This window comes from Macaca mulatta, chromosome 4 (genome assembly GCF_049350105.2).
Source record: "Macaca mulatta isolate MMU2019108-1 chromosome 4, T2T-MMU8v2.0, whole genome shotgun sequence".
NCBI classification, from domain to species: domain Eukaryota; kingdom Metazoa; phylum Chordata; class Mammalia; order Primates; family Cercopithecidae; genus Macaca; species Macaca mulatta.
In genome coordinates, this window is record NC_133409.1 from 15,994,867 (window position 1) to 16,005,622 (window position 10,756).

The 10,756-nt window shown below is 44.1% G+C and overlaps 1 pseudogene; it reads left to right on the forward strand.

The window, feature by feature from the left end:
• The first annotated feature begins 5,941 nt into the window (after positions 1-5,941).
• Positions 5,942-10,534, forward strand: LOC697906 (28 kDa heat- and acid-stable phosphoprotein pseudogene; annotated as a pseudogene).
• Positions 10,535-10,756: the final 222 nt, after the last annotated feature.

Sequence of the window (10,756 nt, forward strand, 5' to 3'; positions counted from 1 at the left end):
TCCCAAAGTGCTAGGATTACCGGCATGAGCCACCATGCCCAGCCAATTTTTTATTTTAAATGTGCAAATTGTATGGTATGTGAATTATATCTCAATGGAACTATGTTTTTAGAAAAGCCTGGCGTGTTGGAGAGAATATATACTGAAACTGGACCTCTCATACGCTGCTGGTAGGTACAACCACTGTGAAAGAGTTTGTCAGTTTCTTAAAAAGTTAAAAATACGATACGGCTGAGCGCGGTGGCTCACACCTGTAATCTCAGCACTTTGGGAGGCTGAGGAGGGCAGATCACCTGAGGTCAGAGTTCGAGACCAGCCTGGCCAACATGGTGAAACCCCGTCTCTAATAAAAAAAATATATAAAAATTAGCTGGGCATGGTGGTGGGCGCCTCTAACCCCAGCTACTCAGGGGGCTAAGGCAGGAGAATAGCTTGAACACGGGAGGCGGAGGTTGCAGTGAGGCAAGATCATGCCGCGGGACTCCAGCCTGGGTGACAGTGCGAGACTCTGTCTCAAGAAAAAAGAAAAAAAAAAAAACATTAAAAATATATGTACCATATGAATCAGCCAATCCAGTCCTAGATATTTACCCAAGAGAAATGAAAGTATATGTTCATACAGAGACTTGCACATGAATGTTTTGTAGCAGCTTTATTTGTAATAGTTGAACTCTGGAAACAACCCATAGTCTGTCAATAATAGGTAAAGAATAAACAAGTCTTGGTATAATCCACACAATGGAATACTACTCAGCGAGAAAAAGAAATAGACTCACATAAAGGGTGTGGTAGGCAGGTGGATGACATTAAAAGAGGGCAACATGAGACACTTAAGATGACAAAGCCATTCTGTATCTTTTTTTTTTTACAAATGGGGTCTCACAGGCACAGTGGCTCATGCCTGTAATCCCAGGCACTTTGGAAGGCCAAGGTAGGCAGATAGCCTGAGTCCAGGAGTTTGAGACCAGCCTGGGCAACATGGTGAAACCCCAGCTCTACAAAAAAAAAAAAAAGATACAGAATGGCTTTATCACATGAAGGGGAGGTCAAGGCTTTAGGAGCTGTGACTGTACCACTGCACTCTAGCCTGCGTGACCGACTGACACCCTGTCTCAAAATAATAATAATATCACACCTGTAATCCCAGCACTTTGGGAGGCCGAGGTGGACGAATCATCTGAGGTGAGGAGTTCAAGACCAGCCTGACCAACATTGTGAAACCCAGTCTCCACTAAAAATGCAAAATTAGCCAGGTGTGATGGTGCATGGCCGTAATCCCAGCTACTCGGGAGGCTGAGGCAGGAGAATCGCTTGAACCCGGGAGGCGGGCCATTGCACTCCAGCCTGGGCAACAAGGGCAAAACTCCGTCTCACACACACACACACACACACACACACACACACACACACATTGGCTAGGCATGGAGGCACATGTCTGTAAACTCAGCTACTCGGGAGGCTGAGGCGGGAGAATTGCTTGAACACGGGAGGCGGTGGTTGCCTTGAGCTAAGATCGCACCCTTTCACTCCAGCCTGGGCAACAAGCACGAAACTCTATTTCAAAATAATAATAATAATACAGAGAGCTCTTCTGTACAATTTACCCAGTTTCCCACAATGGTAACATCTTACAAAACTAGAGTACAACATCGCAACCAGGATATTGATCTTGATACAATCTACTGATCATATACTCTTGTTTTTTGAGACAGAGTCTCACTCTGTTGCCCAGGCTGGAGTGCAGTGGTGAGATCTCAGCTCACTGCACACTGTGCCTCCTGGGTTCAAGCCATTCTCCTGCCTCAGCCTCCCAAGTAGCTGGGATTACAGGCGCCCGCCACTACACCTGGCTAATTTTTTTTGTATTTTTAGTAGAGGCAGGGTTTCACCATGTGGGCCAGGATGGTCTCTAACTCCTGACGTCAAATGATCCACCCATCTTGGCCTTCCAAAGTGCTGGGATTACGGGTGTGAGCCACTACCATGCCCACCACATCTGGCCCTTTGATCTTATATTCTTCTTTTTTTTGAGATGGAGTTTCGTTCTTGTTGCCCAGGCTGGAGTACAATGGTGTGATCTCGGCTCACTGCAACCTCCACCTCCCACATTTAAGCGATTCTCCTGTCTCAGCCTCCCAAGTAGCTGGGATTACAGGCATGTTTCACCACGCCTGGCTAATTTTGTATTCTTAGTAGAGAGGGGGTTTCTCCATGTTGGTCAGGCTGGTCTCGAACTCCTGACCTCAGGTGATCTGCCCGCCTTAGCTTCCCAAAGTGCTGGGATTACAGGCGTGAGCCACTGTGCCAAGCCTTGATCTTATATATTCTTGAGTGTTTTAGTTCTATACAATTTTATCACATGGATTCCTGTATGCCACTGGACTTGGAAGCTCACACCTGTAATTCCTACACTTTGGGAGGCCAGGAGGATCACGTGCAGCCAGAAGTTTCAGACCAGCCTGGGCAATAGAGCAAGAATCCATTTCTAGTCAAAAAAAAAAAAAAAAAAAGAAAGAAAGAAAGAAAAGAAAAAAAAAAGGCAGAAGAAAATTTTTGGAGGTGATGGATATGTTTTCTATCTTGATTGTGGTGATGGCTGTACACATACAAAATTTATTAAGTTGTACACTTTTTCATATGTGTGATTTATTGTGTGTCAGTTATACCTCAATAATGCTGTTTTTAAAAATTCTGGGCCAGGCATGGTGGCTCACGCCTGTAATCCCTGCACTTTGGGAGGCTGAGGTCAGGAGTTCAAGATCAGCCTGGTGAAACCAGGTGAAACCATGGTGAAACCCCATCTCTACTAAAAATACAAAAATTAGCCAGGCGTGGTGGTGGGTGCCTATAATTTCAGCTACTTGGGAGGCTGAGGCAGGAGAATGGCTTGAACTCGGGAGGCAGAGGTTCCAATGAGCTGAGATCATGCCACTGCACTCCAGCCTGGGTAACAAGGGCACAACTCCATCTCAAAAAATAAATATATATATATATATGGAACAGACCCCCAAATCTGGCCATAAACTGGTCCCAAAACTGGCCAATTATAACTTCTGTGCCTATAATTTTATGGGGGATAGATTTATTACAATTGGGAGAACAAGTTTTAATTCCAGAGCATTATGCAGCCCTCAAAGTCAACATATGATGCAAGAATGGGGTATGTCCATGGTATGGGACTAGGAAAAAATTTGCAAGGTTTTAAGGAACTGCTTCAAACGGAAAGACAAAGTTCCTGCCAAGGTTGAAGATATTTTTAACGGCAGCCATTGTTAAGCCTCCAGAACCTACACCTTTAAAATGGTTAACAGATAAGCCAAATTGGATAGAACAATGGCTGCTAAGTAAAGAGAAACTGCAGACTTTAGAGGACTTAGTTAATGAACAATTAGAAAAAGGACACATAGCTCCAACATTTTCCCCTTGGAATTCTCCAGTTTTCATAATTAAGAAAAAAATCAGGTAAATGGAGAATGTTAACTGACTTAAGAGCCATTAATTCAGTTATACAACCTATGGGGACATTGCAGCCAGGACTGCCTTCTCCTGCTATGATTCCAAAAAATTGGCCTTTAATAGTCATAGATTTAAGACTCTCTCTTTACTATCCCCTTAGCTGAGCAAGACTGTGAACGGTTTGCATTTACAATTCCTGCAGTAAACAACCTGCAGCCTGCTAAGTGTTTTCATTGGAAAGTGTTGCCACAAGGTATGTTAAACAGTCCAACAATTTGCCAGACTTATGTAGGGCAAGCAATTGAACCTACTCATAAAAAATTTTCACAATGTTACAATATTCACTATATAGACAATATACTTTGTGCTGTCCCACTCAAGAAATATTACTCCAATGTTATAATCACTTGCAAAATTTGATTTCTCGCACTGGTTTAATTATAGCTCCTGACAAAATTCAGACTACAACTACTTACCCCTACTTGGGGGCCTTAGTAAATGACGCTACCATTGTTTCACAGAAAGTAACCATACATAGGGATCAATTGAAAACATTGAATGACAGGCCGGGCGCGGTGGCTCAAGCCTGTAATCCCAGCACTTTGGGAGGCCGAGACGGGCGGATCACGAGGTCAGGAGATCGAGACCATCCTGGCTAACGCAGTGAAACCCCGTCTCTACTAAAAAATACAAAAAAATAGCCGGGCGAGGTGGCGGGCGCCTGTAGTCCCAGCTACTCGGGAGGCTGAGGCAGGAGAATGGCGTAAACCCGGGAGGCGGAGCTTGCAGTGAGCTGAGATCCGGCCACTACACTCCAGCCCGGGCGACGGCGCGAGACTCCCTCTCAAAAAAAAAAAAAAAAAAAAAACAACAACAACAAAAAAAAACATTGAATGACTTTCAAAAATTACTAGGGGATGTTAATTAGATACGATCTGCTCTAGGCATTCCTACCTATACCATGAATAATCTATTTTCTATCCTTAGAGGAGATCCTAGTTTCACTAGCCCTTGGCAATTAACAAAAGAAGTTGAAGCAGAGCTGCAGCTAATCGAAAAGCAAGTCCATAAGGCTCAAATAAATAGAATAGATCCAGAGAAGACTCTAGATTTGCTAATTTTTCCAACTCAGCATTCACCTACTGGTGTTATTGTTCAAGAGGAAGATCTTGTAGAGTGGCTTTTTCTTTCACATACTAATTCACAGACTGTAACTCCTTACTTGGATCAAATCACTACTACGATAGGAAATGGGAGAACTTGGATTACTAAATTACATGGATATGATCCTGGAAAAATTATTGTCCCTCTCATGAAGGCACAAATACAGCAAGCTTTTATAAATAGTCTTACTTGGCAAACCCATTTAGCTGACTTTGTGGGTATTCTCAATCATTTCCCTAAAACAAAATTATTTCCATTTTTGAAATTAACTAATTGGATTCTCCCTAAAATAACTAAATTTAAACCAATTGAAAATGTTTTTACAGATGGGTCTAGCAATGGTAAAGCTTCTTATTCTGGCTTGAAAGATAAAATTTTTCAGACACCCTATACTTCAGCTCAAAAAGCAGAGCTTGTAGCTGTAATTGAGGTATTGACTGCTTCTGATATGCCTGCTAATGTGATTTCTGATTCTTCATGAGTGGTTCATTCCACACAATTAATTGAAAATGCTAAAAAAAAATAAAAAAAAGAAAAAGAAAATGCTCAGTTATGATTTCATACAGATGAACAACTGATGACTTTATTTATCCAATTGCAAACAGCAGTTAGGAGCAGAATGCACCCTTTTTACATCACTCACATTAGGGCTCATACACTTCTTCCAGGACCTTTGACTGAAGGGAATCAAATGGCTCATCACCTACTTGCTACTGCAATATCTAATGCTAGACACTTTCACAATTTAACCCATGTTAATGCCTCTGGTCTCAAACGCAGATACAGCATTACCTGGAAAGAAGCGAAAGCTATTATCCAGCGATGCCCAGCTTGCCAAATGGTGCCTTCCTCATCTTTTACAGGAGGAGTTAATCCTTGAGGATTGGAACCTAACTCTCTTTGGCAAATGGGTGTCACACATGTTCCCCCGTTTGGGACACTAGCTTACGTACATGTATGTGTGGACACGTTCTCTCACTTTGTCTGGGCTACATGCCACTCAGGAGAGTCTTCCGCCTGTGTTAAACGTCACCTTTTGCAGTGTTTTGCGGTGATGGACATTCCAGCTTCTATTAAAACAGATAATGCCCCAGGCTACGCTAGCCAAGCTCTAGCTACATTTTTCTCTATGTGGAATATTAAACACACTACTGGTATCCCATGCAATTCTCAAGGACAAGCCATAGTAGAAAGAATGAATCTCTCCCTAAAACAGCAGTTGCAAAAGCAGAGGGGGGAAAACAGGGACTATGGGATACCCCGTATGCAATTGAATCTCACATTATTGACTTTAAATTTTTTGAGCCTGCCTAAAGGCCAGATGCTCTCAGCAGCTGAACAGTATCTACAGAAACCAGCTGCAAAGACAGAAGCAGAACAACTGGTTTGGTGGCGGGATCTGATAACAAAAAGTTGGGAAATAGGTAAAATAATAACTTGGGGTAGAGGTTATGCTTGTGTTTCTCCAGGACTGAATCAACAGTCGATTTGGATACCATCAAGACACCTGAAACCTTATCATGAGCCAGATGCTGAGGAAGAGATTCCTAGAGGATCCCGAGGACCCCCCGGTTGCAGCCATGTTGAGACTGACGCTGAGGAGGACCCCAACTGTCATGAGCAACACCCATCGAACACAGCCACCCACCTGGGGACTGATCAAGAAGCTGTCACAGATGGTGGAAGAAAACCTGAGGAAAGCAGGACAACCAGTCACAATGAATAATTTAATGATAGCTATAATGGCAGTGATCACCATTGCCATGAGTATTCCTTCAACAAGGGCTGACACAGAGAACAATTATACTTACTGGGAATATTCATCAATCTTGGCTGGCAATAATGCCTGGATGTAATCACTGTATGACACAGTTACACATGTTTTCTGATCTCAGTATTTACCATAATAACTCTGCTCCTATAATTGAGGTATACCGCCATCAAAAACCTATTTGCCAACAGAATAGAACCTGGCCAGAAATAATGAACATACTTGTTTGGGAAGATTGCATTGCAGAACAGGAAGAGGTGCTGTGAAATGATTCCCATGGAATCATTATTGATTGGTCCCCTAAGGGGATGTTTAGCTTGAATTGCACCTCTCAGTCTGCGTGCCACTGCCACACTATGTTCAGCTGGTCTGAACAAAATGGTCACGTGGGGAAATGGTAAGAAATACGGCAAGAGTTCCTATTATCTGGAGACATGGCAGTATAGTGGCACCTCAGCCTCAAATCATATGGCCCACTGTAGGAGCTAAATGTAAGAATTTGTGGAAACTATTAATGGCTCTTAATAAGATCAAAATTTGGGAAAGAATAAAAAAGCATCTAGAAGGACACTCTACAAACTTGTCTTTGGATATTGCAAAATCAAAAGAATGAATATCTAAAGCATCCCAGGCACACCTGACCTTAATGCCAGGAACTGGAGTGCTTGAAGGAGCTGCAGACAGATTAACAGCTAGTAACCCATTAAAATAGATAAAGATGCTGGGCGCAGTGGCTCACGCCTGTAATCCCAGCACTTTGGGAGGCCGAGGAAGGCGGATCACGAGGTCAGGAAATCGAGACCATCCTGGCTAACATGGTGAACCCCATCTCTACTAAAAATACAAACTATTAGCCAGGTGTGGTGGCCAGCACCTGTAGTCCAAGCTACTCAGGAGGCTGAGGCAGGAGAACGGCGTGAACCCAGGAGGCGGAGCTTGCAGTGAGCTGAGACCGTGCCATTGCACTCCAGCCTGGGTGACAGAGCAAAACTCCATCTCAAGAAAAAGAAAAAAATAGATAAAGACACTTTTGGATGCTCTGTGATTTCAATGATGATTGTGCTTTTAATCTGTGTTGTTTGTCTTTGTATAGTCTGCAGACGTGGATCCCAGCTCCTGCGAGAAGTAGCTCACTGTGACTACTTTTATCGCTTTGTAAAACTAAAAAAGGGGGACATGTTGGGAACACGCCCCCAAATCTGGCCATAAACTGGCCCCAAAACTGGCCATAAACGAAATCTCTGCAGCACTATAACATGTTTGTGTTGGCCATGACGCCCACACTGAAGGCTGTGGGTTTACTGGAATGAGGGAAGGAATACCTGGCCCACCCAGGGCAGAAAACCACTTAAAGGTGTTCCTAAACCACAAACAATAGCATGAGCGATCTGTGCCTTAAGGACCTGTTCCTGCTGCAGATAAATAGCTAGAGCTCTTGCTTTGTTTTGGCCCATCCCTTTGTTTCCTGTAAGGAATACTTTTAGTTAATCTATAACCTATAGAAAGAATGCTTATCATTGGCTTGCTGTCAATAAATATGTGGGTCAAACTCTGTTCAGGGCTCTCAGCTCTGAAGGCTGTCAGCTCCCTGACCCCACTCCACACTCTATATTTCTGTGTGTGTGTCTTTAATTCCTCTAATGCCACTGGGTTAGGGTCTCCATGATCGAGCTGGTCTAGGTATGCATATATATATATGCATATATTTGGAATATATATATATATATATTCCAAAAGTGGCTGCATGCAGTGGTTCACAATCCCAGCACTTTGGGAGGCTGAGGTCAGAGGATAGCTTGAGTTCAGGAGTTTGAGATCAGTCTGGGCAACATAGGCAGACCCCATCTCTACAAAAACAATTAAAAATTAGCCAGGTTAGTGGTGGCACATGTTTGTAGTCCCAGCTACTTGGGAGGTTGAGTGGGGAGGATCCATTTAGCCCAGGAGTTCAAGGCTGCAGTGAGGGTAACAGAGCAAGACCCTGTCTGAAAAGAATTTTAAAAATCCTGGCCAGGCGCAGTGGCTCACACCTGTAATCCCAACACTTTGGAAGGCCGAGGTGAGTGGATCACGAGGTCAGGAGTTGAAGACCAGCCTGACCAAGATGGTGAAACCCTGTCTCGACTAAAAATACAAAAATTCCGGTTCTGGTGTCAGTTTGAGGCGCAGCTGCCACCGCTGGAGCCACGATACCTAAAGGAGGGAGAAAGGGAGGCCACAAAGGCCGGGCAAGGCAGTGTATGAGCCCTGAGGAGATCGACGTGCAGCTGCAGGCTGAGAAGCAGAAGGCCAGGGAAGAAGAGGAGCAAAAAGAAAGTGGAGATGGAGCTGCAGGTGACCCCAAAAGGAGAAGAAATCTCTAGACTCAGATGACAATGAGGATGAAGATGACTACCAGCAAAGGCGCAAACGTGTGGAAGGGCTCATCAACAATAAGAACCCCAACCCGGTGGCACAGACAACCAAAAAGCTCACACAACTGGATCTGGATGGGCCAAAGGAGCTTTCAAGGAGAGAATGACAGGAGATTGAGAAGCAGAAGGCAAAAGAGCGTTACATGAAAATGCACTTGGCCGGGAAGACAGAGCAACCAAGGCCGACCTGGCCCGGGTGGCCATCATCCGGAAAGAGCAGGACGACGCTGCCCGGAAGAAGGAAGAGGAAAGGAAAGCAAAAGACAATGCCACATTGTCAGGAAAACCAATGCAGTCGCTCTCCCTGAATAAGCAACTGTGACCCGCAGGAGAAAATGCCAGGGACCTGGGCCGTGCTGCCGGGACTTCTGCTGTGTCTTGCCCACCCTGTGCCCTGGCGCCACTGCAACAGCCCCTCACGGCCAGAAGCCCCCCACAGCCTGGGGCCTCCTCTTCACCTTGGCACAGAAATTGTTTGGGGGATGTGGGGGGGGATGGGGGAGGGGTAGCTGCTCTCTTTGAGACAGAAAGATTCAGGACAGCATTTCATATGGAACCATTTGAATGTTTTTGCTGTTTTTAGAATTCAGAGCCCCAGCTGGGGGATGTCTGGGAGATCAGGTAAGAAGAGCTGTCATTTGTCTGGTAAATAGCACATAAGGGCGTGGTCGTGCCAGGAGGCAGCTGCTCACGGGTTTGCTACAGCCAGCCCTGGACTATGTTGCCTGGGTGCTCATTCAGAGAGGGGCTGTCATCTGGGAGCCTGTGCCCCTGGGGTCCTCGAGAGTCATGGCTTGCCCCTGGTCAGTCCTGTCTGACCAAGGCCTCGCCTCTCTGCCCTTCCCCGCCCGGTTCCTACCCACCTGGCCAGGGCTAGTGCCTATTTTTAACCCTACCCATTGATCATTTCAAGAAACCTCTGTTCTCCAGCCTGGGCAACAGAGCAAGACTCCGTCTCAAAAAAAAAAAAAAAAGAAAGAAAGAAAGAAACCTGTGTTTACCATGCAGCACCCAGGCAAAACATGCTCCACAAATTCAACTTGTATATTTGGCAGATTAAACTTGACATTATCGAAAAAATAGAAAATAAAAATTAGCCTGACACGGTGGCAGGCACCTGTAATCCCAGCTACTCGGGAGGCTGAGGCAGGAGAATTGCTTGAATCCGGGTGACAGAGGTTGCAGTGAGCCAAGATCGCGCCACTGCACTCCAGCCAAGGCAACAGAGTGAGACTCTGTCTCAAAAAAAAGAAAAAAAAAAAATCCTGAAAGTTAAAATATCTCCAGAAATAAAACTAAATTTTTGAATCGTGGTTCAACCAAATTGGCCCTCATTCTGTGAAACAATAATAGGTTTCATCATCCAACTTTTGTTTGGAACCAGGGGATCAATTCCGATTTAAAACACAGTACAAACTGTCATGTCAGGATTAGTTAGTTCTACAAGAAAGCACAAAAACCCTGCAGCCTATGGGTGGAGGTTGGCCACCACCTGAACCTGTTTCAACAGAGTGTCTATTGTAAGAAGTGAAACTGCCTTAGGCGTTTTTTGAAAACTTATTTAGAGAATTTTGATAGCTGAGGAGTTTTTCCCACATTAGCCAAATGCCAAAATACTTTCTCTTATTTTCACAAACACCAAAGTTTTAATTGGTTTCCTTCTACCACACATGCACATACATATAATTTTCCTTTGAATGTTAATTTTGGTAAAAGTTATAACTTAAAGAAAAGCACGCTGGTATGTAAAATATTTCAAACTTGTGGGATTCTTTCTCCATAAAACCTCTATTAACGCCTAGGTTTTTGATAGCTATTTTTAAAACTCATTTGCTTTTATTAATACTTGTACAAAGTATATTCAATAATTGAATTCATAAAAACACAAATGGTACAAAAGGGTAAAGTCTCTCTCCCACCTCTATTCTCACCCAATTCCCTTCCCCAAGGT